This window comes from Ambystoma mexicanum, chromosome 3q (genome assembly GCF_040938575.1).
Source record: "Ambystoma mexicanum isolate Mex_15411 chromosome 3q, UKY_AmexF1_1, whole genome shotgun sequence".
NCBI lineage: Eukaryota > Metazoa > Chordata > Amphibia > Caudata > Ambystomatidae > Ambystoma > Ambystoma mexicanum.
This window is the reverse complement of record NC_090926.1, coordinates 193,997,746-194,012,829: the sequence shown is the minus strand read 5'-3', so window position 1 is coordinate 194,012,829 and position 15,084 is coordinate 193,997,746. Positions and strand designations below refer to the sequence as shown.

The 15,084-nt window shown below is 42.8% G+C and overlaps 1 protein-coding gene across 50 annotated transcripts in view; it reads right to left on the bottom strand.

Moving 5' to 3' along the window:
* NACA (nascent polypeptide associated complex subunit alpha) overlaps positions 1 to 11,306 on the bottom strand; it is a 140,364-nt gene extending 129,058 nt beyond the window's left edge. For all 50 annotated transcript variants that reach the window (XM_069653480.1, XM_069653491.1, XM_069653482.1 and 47 more), the window contains exon 1: positions 11,198 to 11,306. The gene's annotated coding sequence lies outside the window, so the exon portion shown is untranslated. The remainder of the gene's footprint in view (positions 1 to 11,197) is intronic.
* Positions 11,307 to 15,084: the final 3,778 nt, after the last annotated feature.

The window sequence follows — 15,084 nt, the reverse complement described above, 5'->3', positions numbered from 1 at the left end:
GAAGTCACTCACCGTAGCGCAGGGCAGAGTATCCAACAAGCAATATTCGTGCCATATCTGGTTCCTGTAAAAGCATGTCAAATCCACAGAGCCACGATAAACTGGAAAGAAAGCCTCCTCTGGCTACTACTGCTGCATGTTCCCATCCAGTGTCAATTTCTTCAGTCTCCAGACTGAGAATCCAGGGCCCGAGCCTTGTGCGGCTGCATCCACACAGAAGCTCTTCTTTTCTAAGATGTGTGTTGGCTTGGGTAATACTTACCTTAAGCCTTGTATGCGTGCTGTGAGACTGAGTGGGTGATCCGCATGGTTGGGAGTTTGCCCATACCATTCGCCCAGGCCGAATGCATATAGGGAGCCTTCTGTGAAGTCCCTGAAGACTTAAACTGAACTCTAAAGCGAATGCTTACTTATTGAAAAAGATATCCACTGGAACACAGACTTTCGTGCATCTGAACCCTATCCTGACCTGCCTACAACTGGCTCCTAGACCCTCTTCTGCCACTGAGAAAATTCATGCTATAGACTAGGGAAGGACTACAAAATATAAGGCTCCGTCTTGAAAACTAACTAGTGTAAAAGTATTTATTTGCAAATGAGTTTAGTGTTGCAACAAGCTCTGAAATAGAATAAGTTACAAACATTACTTGCCGTTAAGTTGCTGGTAGCTCCTTTAAAAAGTATTTTGAATAGTGTCCCACTCTTTTACATTGGTACAGTTTTATTATTCTTAACTGAATGCGTGTAAAAGCTTAACAGGTTTACCCACCTTGAAAAACTGATCGCTGCGTACCATTGGGTTTTGCTTTCCCTGATCTGCTTAATGAACAGTCTTGGAGTAAATACTTGTCTTGGAGTTGCTTCTAGCACCTCTGAAAAGTATATAGGTCCTTACTGACCTTGAACTGCAGATTGCCCTTCTTAAATGTCTGCCAGGGTTCTCATTTAACTTAGAATTGTATAACCCCCCTTCTGAAAAGTATCACTGGTTAAACCGTCTATTCCTATGCTTAGAAATAATTATTACCTTAATAGCTGTTGCTCTTCTAAAACTAATACTGGGTTTTGCTATCCCTGGACTGCACTATGGCATGAGTAGCTTTAGGCCTCTAGGTAGTATACAGGTTAAGTTACTCCCTTTGAACTGTGTTCTTAAAAGTGACCTTGGTCTGGTAACTGTATCCATTCTTGATACATGTACATGGTTTGCAAGAGATACCTCTAACTAGTGTTGGTTAAAGTGTTGTTGACTTTCAGAGTCACTTGGTTAATACCAATAGGGGTACTACCCTAGATTTACTGAATGCAATCTAAAACTAACAATGGTTTTACTCCCCAAGGATAGCTGAATGCCATTCTGAATGTGTTCTAGGTTTGACTCACCTTGAACTGCCGATTGCTATTCTTAATAAGGTGGTTTGTATGCCATAACTATGGAGTTGATGGTTTTATAATTGTGTTTATATGTTATAGTGCTCACTTAACAAGATCTTGGCCTACTTGTATTTAAATAAAACATTTTTACAATGCAAAGTGTTTCTTTGGCCCATATGTATGCTACAATTTGTTTGTACCAAGCTACAGCAATTTCTCCCTCACAAGATAAATCCTTACTGCTTGTTCTACGCTACCAAATGTTCTCAGTTGGTACAGCCTTACACTAATAATGGAGTTTTGTACTGCCTCAGGTATGGTTTTATGAAGCCCTTGGACTTTAGACAAACTGTCCCTAAACCTATTTAGAAAAAGTCTGCACCAAATGTGTTCTCTGCAAGCCTTTTCCTATCGTATTTCAGGAACTGTCTATTCTTCTCCTAGACTAGGTACCGTTGTCTGCCTCAACTAAGCTTCGTTACATACTACATTGCATGACCTCAATTCAGATCTTAGTTGTATCACTTAACTCGGTCTTGTTTTTCTGTCTGTTCCAAGTCTTTTCTTTTACTGCTTTGCTGTATTGGCACCTCCCCTAACTGAATCAGCGTAAAAAAAAAAAACACTCCGATGCTGCCAAAGAGAGAATCATTTTTCTTTTATAACATGCTGAATACCAGACAAGTCTCCAAGCTCAGGACCGGAAATTCGAACTTGTGGTCTTGCTTCCAAACGTGCTGCCCCAGAGCCATCTTCCTGGATGTATGTGTGTGATAGATATAGATCGACATATAAAAACCCTTAGTTACGGTGCAGTTAAGTTGCACAGATTTAACGCAACAAAACCATAATGTAATTTTGTATGTCATTGTGAATCCCTGCTCTTGTAATATGTATGTGCTCATGAGCTTTGCAACGGGAACACGCCTAATTAAGCTTGTCACCCCACATCCACTGAATTTCGAGTTTTGTTCCATTAAATCTGCACAACTTAAATGTACCTTACCTAAAAAAAAATTTTTAAAAAAAAAACAAAAACTGAATTTCATGGATTTTGTTATATATCATAGCTTAACTCTCTACAAGCCATGGCCAGAGCCAAATACACAGGTTCCCACAATATGTTTCTTTTGGACCCACTGGGTGGGCACAGCCAAAGGCAGCAGAGCCCACTGTATATTTTAGAACACTACCAGGCCACTAGCTATGGCTTCAGCCATGGCCAGCGGCCACTGTACATGTTCCCCAATAGGTTTCTCTTAGATCCACCAGGTGGCCACAGCCATATACATGTCATGCGGGCCCACTGGCCACTACTGAGCCACGGCCTTTGTCGGTTTCCACTGTACATGTTCCCCAATATGTTCCTCTTGGATACACTAGGTGGCCATGGCCAGTATACATGTCTTTCGGGCCCACTAGACTGGGCTTTTGGCCTTGGCCAGTGGGCACAGCCGAACTATCGAGCCACTAGCCATGGCCTTCAGCCGTGTCTAGTGTGCATGCTTCCCCAATGTTTCTTTTGAGACAAAGGCTTTTGACTGTGGCCACTGTACATGTGTTTCGGCCTTCAGCCCTGCCCAGTGAGCATAGCCTTCGTGGCCATATTACACCCCTTGACATGTTACCCCACACCTCACTAACTACATTAATCTCCTGTTTCCCCAAAATCACTTATGTTAGCAATGTACTACAAATAACCCTGAATATTTAGAAAATATTTTGATTATAAATTATGTGCGACACTTCATCCCTGAGCCCGTTACCTACTATAACACCAAATATGGAGAAAAAAAAAATATATATATATATCTTCAGTGAAATAAAACGGTTAAAAAGGGACGTTATAGTTAAGTTGCACTAATAAAAACCTATGAAATTCAATGAAAAAAAACGTTAAAGGGACGTTATGGTTACAAGTAAAACTGGAAAACCTCAGAAATTCACGAGTTATGGTAAGCTAAGCAACCATAACTCGCGCCACCACCGTGCACTTCTAAGACTAGCACCCAGGAAATCAAAGATGACATCACATGTGAAATTCATTTTGATGAAAAGTCCCCAAAAGGGGTTGCGTTTATAATGTTGGTAACAAGATGTCAGGGGTGATCGCGAGACCCATCGTGAACTACGTAATTGAAGAATGTACTCATCTAAACATTGTATTTGTTAATACAGGAAGCTAATCATATATAAATATATATAGGCAAAGGCTGCAGCATGCATCATAGAAGTACAATATTTATAATCTTGTAAGTTTGGAAAGTACAATAATCGAATGCTACCATATGCGGGTTTTGAGTAATGTTAAACATGTAATAACTAGCTACCAATACAAGACTAACGACACTTTACAAACAATACATATGAATAACCACAATGCATACAAATCAAAGGCACATACAGGGAAACAGCATCACCACAACATAAAAGTTTATCTTCATGTTTGCAAATGAAATGTGTGTTTGAGGCCTGCTTATTTCCCCATGTATGTGAACCATCAGCTGAGACTAAACCATGTGAACCGTACTTTAAGAACATAAGACAAGGTCAACGTCTAGATACAAAACCACCTGGCCTAGATATGTCAGTGAACAAAAACAAGTGGCCCAGATAAGTGATGTCAACACTGATGTCATCAATGACATTTGTGATGTCATCTTTGATGTCCTGGTGTTAGTCTTAGCAGTGCACGGTGGTGGCACGAGTTACGGTTGCTTAGCTTAGGTTTTTCAGTTTTACTTGTAACCATAACGTCCCTTTAACAACGTTTTTTTCGTTGAATTTCAAGGGTTTTTACCAGTGCATGCTATTTTCCTACAATAATACACTTAACCCAATATAGCAACACTTCTGTCCAACTTACAATGTTTCACCTTAAAACTCTGCCATTTCCCACCTTCTAGCATCATTTTTTACTCTTATATACACTTTTTGCAACTATCTCCACTGTTTTTGCATCTGTCGACATCCGCAAACGTCTGATATCATCACAGACCTTCCGGACACTGCCACGTGACGTGTCTGCGAAGGCGTCCGCCATTCGGAATCGGGTCCATGCTTGGAAGACTGCATTTTTTGACTGATCTAGGAACTTTTAAGCTAAAAAACGTACCCTTGCACAGCTCCTACACCTATACTTACTCATTATCCATTAACAATCTAGTGCAAAGCACATACTTTGAATATTGATAAAACTGCTATTTCTCTTAAAAATGGGATCAGAAAATACCCTCCCTCCTCCCCAAGAGTCACCACCACCAGCTGGAGGACCTACACAACAGAAAGCGCAGTACTTCCAAAGACAATGAAGAGGACCAAGAAGATGAGGTAGAGGAAGTGCCTACCTCGAGCACCCAGAGAATCATGGGTGTGGCAGTCCTTTACCACTGTTGGGAGTGTACCAAAGGCTTAAAATACCAAAGTGGAAAGCACAAAACGGGAAACCAGGGTGCTAAATAAAAATGTCTTCCTACAGCATCCCGCCGTAGGAAGGACAATCGTTTCCCGAGATTACCACCATGGAAAGAGAAGGCGGTGCTCCGTACAGAGCCCCCTCTTCCCTTTCTAGGGCAGCCTGCTGAACCCTATGACCATACTACCACAAGCACATTTCTTTCCCTTTTAAACCTATCCTACTTTTGAAGAACTTTACCACATAGCCGTTCCCAGGTGGACATGGCCACTTTAACATTTTTCGTCCGCATCAGGGGATAACAGCCCGGCAGCCCAAGTTATCAGCCCAAGCGAACTGTGTGTGTGTGTGCGCCCTGATGTCTGCCGGCTTTAGCGTGTCATAAATAAATAAATGAATAAATAAATAAGGACTCTGGACCATTATCTTCCATTGCCGCCCCTGCAATGGGGGATAAAGGCCATTAGCAACACTGGTTCCCAAAGCGGGAAGCTAAAAAATAGATTTCTCTTCCTACAGTAGGAAGGATTTTCCTTCCAACAGCGGGGCGCCAGAGAAGGACAAACCTTTCCCAAGATGGCCACCATGGAAAGAGAAGGCGGGGCTCAGTACAGAGCCCCTCTTCCATTTCTATTGCAGCCTGCAGAACCCTATGACCATATTACCACAAGCACATTTGTTTTCCGTTTCAAACTTACCCTACTTAGAAATAACTACCACACAGACGGTCTCAGGTGGACATGGCCACTTTAACACCATTTTACGTCCCTCGCGGTCATGGCCAGTAGCCAGATTGTCTGCGTCATGACCTTATGCCATGACCCAGACAATCTAGCTACTGCCCACGGCCACCTCAGTCACCAAAGTTATATGACTATTTTTTTGTAACTACATAGAGCACTCGCTTTGACATCTGTGCAGAGCCTGCTGACACAGGTTCGAATCCCGGCAGAGCCAAATCCAGCCTCTCATCCTTTCGAGGTCGATAAATGAGCACCACACACTGTGGGTAATAAGCAGCGCTCAGATACCTGAGGGTTAATAGCGGTATATAAATGCAAAATTATTATTGACAGTTGTCAAAAAATAAAACAGGCACATTTGCAAAACCATGCTTTAATGTTCTTGCCAATGCTCCTCACGAGTTTGCTCGAAATCCTCCCAGGTTTTATTTTTTCAAAAGTGTCATAATGTATGTACATACAATAGTCATAACTTAGCCACCACTTGACAAAATCCATTCAGTCTTTACACAAACATTGAAGGTTGGGTCTATAATCTTTCTCAAAAAGTCTGCCCACATTCATCAAAATAGCAACAAAGTTATTAGCCATCTAAAAATGTTGAGACCCCCCCTCTAATTTTGCCCCCTCTTGAGAAAATCCCACGAAACTTTAGAAAACCATTTATATCTAGATCCAAAATATGTTTGCCAAATGTTGTGCAGATTCTTCAAATGACACATTTATATGCCTTTACAATATTTTGCCCTCTTGACAGAATCCCACAAAACCATTCAGGATTAGGTCTAGAATATCATTGCAAAATTACATGCAGTTTCATTGAGTGGCCAATGAGTTTTCATTAAGTTCTAAGCCATCCAAAAACACATTTTTTGTTGACATTTTGGAGTGTACGCAGACTGTTGGGTATTAAAACCACCAGTTTTTTGGCTTCTTACGGCCATATCCCATCCTCACCCCCCCACCTCCCCAGAGAATGGCGATTTTGACAAGTGCAATGTTGCTTTTTATTATGTTTTTGCTACATGCTGACCCCAAAAAAGTCTTGCGGAAACCAACACATTTCACGTTTTCTCACCACCCAATCAGCGGCTGCGCCCCGATGTCCGGGGACCACACAAAAGGCAGCAAATGTTTCTGCCCCGATCAGAGGCCAGTCCGTGAACCAAACAGGGAAGTGAGTCCGCGGACCGGCCATAGATGAACACTAACTGTTTTGCCTTACGTCTTGGTCCTTTAAAAAATCAAAAATAAAACTAAAAAAAAAAAAAAAAAAAACACTACTGGACGGATTTACTCCAAATTAAATCAAGCACGCTTTCGTGACAAGCCGCCGCTCCTGCCACAAATTTGGCAAAAATCCGCCCGGCGGTTTGGGCTGTAGGCGTGAGCAAAGATTTTTCCCCATTATGTCTATGGTAAAAAAAAAAAAAAAGTGGGGATTCCCCCTATAACTTTCACCCCCCTTGACCAAACCTCACTAAACTTCTGCAGAAGAATTCAGAGTGGGCCATGTATTTCTTTTGTAAAGTTTGGTGAGGATTCGTCCAGGGGGGTGCGAAGTTATAAGCCGCCCAAAAAGTGCTCTTCATATGGGTTTAGCAACTTAACCATAACTACATGGCCACTACTGCAGGATAAATAAATGTTCGAGCTTTGATCTTGGTCCGCAGCCTGCCACCCAAATTCACAATGCGTTTTCTCCCCTTCCCCCACCTCTAGCCTGATGCCATTTCGTTCTTTTTCTTGTTCTAACTGACATTTTTTCCACTTTTCCCTTTTCAGATCATTTCAAAAATAGTGGCAAATATCTCTCGTTCTGAATAAAAAAAATGTCTTTCATTTCTGAAAAGCCTATCTGCTGCAAAGCACCATGGGAAATTACTATCATTTTGGGCGAATGGGGGTGCCCCCTTCTCCGTCAAATATTTTTTTAATCTGCTGGACAGAATAACCAGTCTCTTTCCGGAAATTGAGTCAACGCTTCGTGCCCAATTAGTTTCATACCTCATCCAATTCGTGCAGCGGTTTTTGCGGTGTGCTATGAAGAAATGTAGACCCTCTATGGGGAAATTGGGACTACGCCCCAAAACCTATCAGCCAAATCTGTCATGCGAGTTAAAAATCTTGATACTCAACTATTCGCACTAATAAATAACACAGTAGAAAAATGCTCCAACACTATAGATGACTAGGGTGCAGAGTGAAAGCAGGTGAGTCCATCTATTATTCACTTATATTCATTATAGACTGACAGAAGATTGAGGAAGGGCAACAACCTCTTACCCCCACAATCCGATAACACCAAATACTTACAGTGGAAGTCAGAAGAGATATAGAGTGGCCTAATACTATTCACACTTAAAAATGGTTTTATTTTTTCATGATTTATTTTATATATATTTCACTGTATGCTTACAATGGAAGTGTGGGGACCTTTTAGCCATTCTGATGAAAGCTTCTGAAATATATATATTTTGGATAATTGATAACATTACTAGTCCTGACCGAAAAATGTACAGTCACACCCTAAATAATATACAAGTTAAATCCCAAGAACATCCCCTCTACAGAAAACTAAAAAGTGTATGCCTCTCGATTACAGCCAGCAAAGACAGGGTGGCTGCTACTCAAAATGTGGTATGTGTTATGAGTATTGTGCTCCAAAGTGTTAGAATAATCAAAACTACAGTTAATGAAGTCCCAAACCACCATGGGGTGGAATTATAGAGGGAGACATTTTTGAATAGGGTGTACCAATTACAACAAGCATTGAAAAAAAAGCACCACAATTAACTCACTGTCTATAACATAGCAACAGCTAGAAAATGGTTGAAATACCAGGGCAAATGATTCAAGTGCTTGGTAAAGGGATATACACAAGTCCAAACTGTCAGCATTGCCAATGCTCATTTTTGAGCAATGAGCTGATAAGAGTCAACATTGCTTATAAAAGTTGCACACATAGCCGTCCAGACAGAAACACCCGACGTATCTCACAACCCGAAAGGAACCCGGTATAGCTGGCCTCACAGATTGCTATTGTTGAGAGAGTATCTCTAACCCTCAACAGCACCCACCCATGAGTGACCTCTGGGGCTGCTTAGTCGAGCCTTGCCAGTCACCAAAGTCTTAGAACGGCAACACGCACACATGTAAGCTAGACTCCCTAGAATTTCCAACCACATCGACAACGGTCACCAAGGGCGTTCCAAACAAGGAAAAAAGTGCATTTAGGCCCCACAAGTGGGGAAAGAGCTATACAATAAATGAAGTAGCTGAAGGCATATTTGGTTCAAACACTTTATTACCCAAAGCGTTCCCTTCCAACTGGGATCAAGCCTTAAATCTCACAATACAGCTAAGAAATAACAGCACAACGTGACTGCATCAAATCTCGTGCACGTGTTTGGGGGTAGTTACAGCCATTCAAAGGGGTACTCATGTGTGGGTAAAAAAGCCAACCAGCACTCAATCTGTATGCCACCCCAAATCCCAAACTCACGCCTATCTGTATTCCAATGCAATATAGTTTATAGATGGCGCTTAACTGCCAAAACAAAAATGGAAAATGGCAATAAGTCTAAAAAGAGTGCCTGGCTGGAATGGTCAGAAGAAAAATAGGTGGGATGCAGCCAAGATATAAATGTGGGACCTCGATTATATCTTGGTTGATTTGAAGATCATTGGGCATTTGTTATTCTGCACTTTGTGTCCTGCTGAAAGGAAAAGTACAGAAAGAACAGAACTTCATGGTGTGGAAATGAAGGTAAATTGAAATCTACAAATGATAGTAATGTTGATACAACCTGATTAACTACTGCCCCAATACACAAGTCGATCACATCAAGCCGATGTGAGCAACCTAATTTTTAAGAGTGCTTTGAAGTCCTGGTGTAGTGTGCGTTAAGGTTCAATCTGCAGTGTGATGGACTTGATCTAACTGAACAGTTTATTATATATTAACGTCGGTATTTCCAATGCCTGCAGACATCGGTTCACAAGATCCAAATTCGATTTTTGAACCACAATATTGCAGTCTGGTGATGTGGCTGCCTTGATAAAGGTTTAACCACGAGTAAAAATGTCAAGTTGCATACTACCAACCAGGCATACAAATCACTCGTTACCTCAATGTTATACATAACGGCAGAACTGTTTTACTTGTCAAGAGTCAATTATCACTAGTGGTGGAGGGAACACTGCGTGTAAGGATACCAATGGTCTACATGTACAACACTGTTTAGGTACAGAGTTAACAGCGAGTTATTCTTGCTATGCTCTGGGACAATGCGACAGACGAATTAACGAGCACTGATTTCTGTAATGAAAACAAAACACACCACGTGTGACCAATTGGGATTCAGTGCATGCAGAAAATGCAGCATGTATGTTTTGGACGCTTTTAAATTAATATTTAGTTTGCAATGCCAAGTCCTACTGCAATTCTTCTCGCACTTTTCCCTTAAACGGTGCTCCACAGAAGAAGCAATTAATGGTTAAATATGAAGGCCGTGCAGGTGCTGCTTTAAGGTCGGAGGACAGTATTACTGTATATTAATATAGTAATGATTCACAACACCCAAAGCTCACAAGACCAAACTCTAGACCGAAACAATAGCGGTTGAAAACGAATGAAAAGGACATTGTTACGTCGTTTGCGCAATATATGGAATGTTTCAGTTTATGGAACCGAAAACAGTAACGGATGGTCCTAAACGGTAAAAAAAGCGAGTTGTCTTTTAACGAGACCATCTTGCAATACGTTAACCGCTGTGAAATTTACTGGGTTCCACTTAAAGGTGTGCCAACTAAGCAACTTTTCATGTAAAGTTTGTACATTTCTTTATAACCACAAAATCGCAGAAACACGTGAACCAGCTCAACATTCAACGTAAGCACCAAACTTCCCTAAAACACCATTAAACTAATTTAAAACAGTAGTACCAACTTGAGACGGTTCACAGAAAACACCACTCCCAATGGGGTCATTGCCAATACAGCCACACCACAGCAAGTTACTGCTTAGCCTGGCAGGCCCACCACTTCCAAATGTGCCTTGCCAGGCTAATTCCAGAAACAAACCACCACTGATGAGGACCGGAGTCCACCCAGGACAGTGGCAACATAAAGCTGAGCCCCTTTCACCAGAGCACAAGTCAGCAACACACACAACCCACGTTAAATTGCCTCTACACCAAACCCCTCCAAGTAAAGCACAACGACTCTCTCCATTAGCACCGGATCGAATAGGCGAAACCCCAAGTACCGATCACACCAAGTGGAGTCCCTGCCCTCAATGGATGTCATGATCCTAGCGCACTTACACAGACAGCACAGAACTCTGATAAGAGGGAGTGCCATGCCTAAAAAAAAAAAAAACTAAAAAAAAAAAAAAAGGATTAAACCCAGCACCACTGAACGAACAGAATTCCCCACGAGTTAACATAAGAGGGCTGCAAGGGATCTATCCCTCTCCAGCGCTGCCTATGTAGGTGTCTGTCTACCGTAACCTCACTGACACAGCTCCCCCACAGCCAGATTTCTGGCCCCTGAAGCATCATACCGGCTCCCCACAGACATCACTAATACCCGAACCCCTAAAGTACGCGTGACAGTAGCGCCAGATACTGGATGGTGACAGATTGTGACAAGAGACACTTACTGAGTGAGGACCTCAGATCCAAGATGGCTGAAGAAAGAGGAGCTTGCGCTCTATTGCTGCTGGAATATGGAAACAGACCGAAGATTCTACATCCGGGTCAGTGCCTGACAGCCACAGACAGCAGGCTATTTAATGAAAACAGAAAAAGGACAAGTACGACGAGCTATCGACTATAGGCACCCGTGGACATACCTCGCCGGCCATTTCAGAATAGGAGCCTTTCCTAATATTTCAACGCAGGAAGAACAATTTTCGGTGAATAGTACCGTTAGTAATGCCTACGAACGTAACACAGATATTGGTTTAGGAGTATTAAAGTGGGATTAATACGCAAAGTTCTTTTCTTTGTGTTCAAATAACTTTATTCATTTTGAAAAATAAATAAGCACGTGTCATTCTGTGTGTCACCATCTTTAGTAGAAGAGGATGTCACACATTAGTCTTGGGACTGTGGGTTTTACTGAGATTTGCAGGTTCACTGTAGATATCTTTGTAACTATACATTATACAGCCTCATCATTATTTTACATTATTTCAGTTGAACTGATAAAAGTAACAAGATACACATACACACACTACAAAGGAAATAATAATAAATAGCCTTATAAAAATTGCTGGATGAAATTAAATGAAATTATATTTTATTTATATCGTGCTCATACACAAGTGTTTCAGATCACAACCGCAAAGGGAGGGGGACAGGGGAGAGAACAAAAACAACGATCTTAATAGGCCAGTGACATAGTTCTCAACCATTATTTTGCAATGGCGGGTGAAAACACCCGATTTTATTTTTGGCGGGTGAGAGGCCCATTGAAACAAATGGGCGTGCAGGAGGCTTGGCGGGAGAGGCAGCTTTATACACGGCGTGTGACACCCGCCAAAAGCGTGTGAGTTGAGAGTTATGCAGTGACATTAAGAGCGTGCAAGTACATGGGAAAGGGAAAAGGGGGAACAAGCATGGAATGGGGAAAAGTGGAAAGCGCGGAGCAGAGGAGGGAATAAATAGTAATAAGTAAAAATAAATACAGGTGATAAGCAGTGGCAGTGCAGCCAGCGAGTGGTAAAGTGTTAGGTTAGTCAGATAGGGTGTATCAGCACTGCACGCCTCATATAAACAATATATGGACTGTGCTTGTAGTATATCTTTATTTACAGGTTGCCCAGGTGGGGGGGTCCTCACACAGAACTGTGCCTGGTGCTAGGGACCCAATATTCTGCCTATTGTTTTAACCAACCTGCTTTCCTCCTGGGTCTATTGTTGGTTCACTTTATTAACTGATTTGTATAACATTTGAACTGAGTACCGTTGATGCATTTTAATGGAATCAAGAGTAATTGTCGTACCACATTGAGACTGTATATATTTACCATTTTAGATTAACTTGATCACAAAGTTTGTTATTGTGATTGTGTATATAACTTGAGCCTAATTATATAAAGACTGTGTTTTCACTTATACAGTGTGTGGACATTCCTTTGTGGGTGCTTGGGGACTACGCTGTATTTAAGAACCAGCCTGCATCATCCCCTGAGAGCTTAAGCCTTGATTGCTCGTCCATAGCTACCGAAATAAAGAATCTTGGCTGGGGTTCTCTGTGCCTCTCCTCTACCATATAGAAAGCAGGAGTAAAGATACCTCCCTACAGTCTTTACACTGGTGACAGAAGTGGGATGCTAATGGTTTTAAGAATCAGTGTCTAACCATGCCACTGACAAAATATCTACACTTTGTTAAACTAAGTTTTAGTTGTGTACTAGATATCTACATTACAAGTAATAGAGTTTATTGCAAATGATAAATTGACTAGGATGAGCTTAGAGTCTCTCCAGAGTGCCTGTGAAGCCAGTGTAACGCTCACCTGATTCCCGCAGAGGCGCCGGTCTTGACTGGGTGAATGCCGTATCTTCAAAGGTGATGTGTAACACACGGTTGGCTCTTTGGGCTGGACCTCTGTGCACTGTATGTCTGACTCGAAGAGTAAGATGTCTGCAGATAGAAAATTTGGGATTAATGAACTGGGGTTATTGGGTGCCTCTCTCCTCTTCCCTTTCTCTTCTCCTGTAGAACCCCAAAGGTTAACGCCCTCACCTTAGGTAAGTGAACGCCGAGCTCTCCATCTGCCTCGGGGCAGGGTGCCGTAACCAGTTTCTTCACTGGATAAGGGTGCAGGCCTCTTGACCTCAGAGGACTGCTGTCCGTCGTTAACTGCACGAACGGTAAGTTCTGGGCACTTCAAATGTCTTAAAAGTCTTTTGTAATGATATCTCTTGTTTTGCAGGGTTCCGGCGATGGCGGATGGCGGGCTGATGAGAGTTGAGGATCGAACCCGCGTGAGGAATAGAAGCGCCTGGAAGCACGTAAGTAAGCGCTTGTAGCCTGCTTCACGATGCACACTAACTGTCCCTTTTATCTTGCAGGTACAAGTTCAGAGCTTTAGAGAAGCTGAAGGGTGCTGGAATACCCACTGGATTCGGCGTGGGAAGGAGTAATGGCATGTGAGTAATAAAGTTGCCCAATGTCTTTAAACGCACCTTCTTTTGTCTTTCAGATGCGGGATGCAGCGCCGAAGGCCTCCGGAGCGTGCGAAGAGCTGGTAAGCTTTTGTCTTTCAGATGCCGGAATGCAGTGCGAAGACCTCCGGAGCATGCGAAGAGTAGGTAAGCCTTTGTCTTTCAGATGCCGGAATGCAGCGCGAGGCGTTGGTGACAGCCGATGGACCAGGTAAGAGATGCGCTGCCACTGAAGACCGTAGTGCTAACCTGTTCTTTCTTTGTCTTTACAGGTGCTGCTGAAGACTGGATTCCAGGATGGTAAGCCTTTGTTCCCTTAGGCCCAGGATCAGAAGCAGAAGACACGATGAGCGTTCTGCTGCAGAGAATGCAGAATAACGCAAAGCAAGATTCATCCATCGGGTGTGGTTTAAATAGCCTCCTGTAGTGCTTAGGTCTCTCCTTCCACAGCCACGCCTAGGTAAAAAAAGAGTTCCTGCTTTCCAGAAGAGTTCCAGTGTTCTGAACCTAGGGAGTGGCTCCTGCCCCACCCAACAGAAAAAGTAGTCCCAAACAGAAGAGGATCAGGGGTTAAACTGGCAGGTAAGTAAGCAGCATGGTCTGCTGCAGGTAAGTCCACCCAAGCATTATGAGCCCGGCGCTTCCAGCGCTGGGACTGGGCATCTTTATGAGCCTGGTGCCACTGGCGCCAGGACAGGGTCCAAAAGGTCCCAATTGGGACTGGCTGGCACTCGGAACCGGGGTTATGGGTCTGCTTCCAAGGGAGTCGGGCAAGTCCTGATCTTTTGGAAGCAGAGATCATGACAGCACCCCCCCTCAAGGCCCCTCCCAAACCGGGCTTCTCCGGGGGTTTGGGCTTGTTAGGAAATGTTCGATGAAATCTTTTGATTAGACGAGGCGCGTGGACATATTCTGCAGGTTCCCAGGATCTTTCTTGGGGGCCGTAGCCTTTCCAGTCAATCAGGTAAAATAGTTTAGATTTCGAGATCTTGGAATCCAGGATGCTTTTGACTTCAAACTCGAGTTCTCCATCAACTAGAATAGGTTTTGGAGATGTAGTTAGTCGGGTTTGAGGTTGCACGGGTTTTAATAGAGAGACGTGGAAGACCGGATGTATCTTCATGTGAGGGGGCAAGTCCAACTTGACCGCTACTGGATTTAATATGGTAGTGATGGAATAGGGACCAAGGTATCTTGGGTTGAATGTGCGTGGTCCTTTAAGAGGTAGATATTTGGTGGATAACCAGACTTGATCTCCTACTTGATATTGGGGGGCTTCCTTCCGATGTTGGTCTGCTCCTTTCTTGTATTGTTCTTTAGCCCTTTGAAGGTGAGAAACGGCTTCCTTAAAGGCTTGGGTGATTGTAGAATGC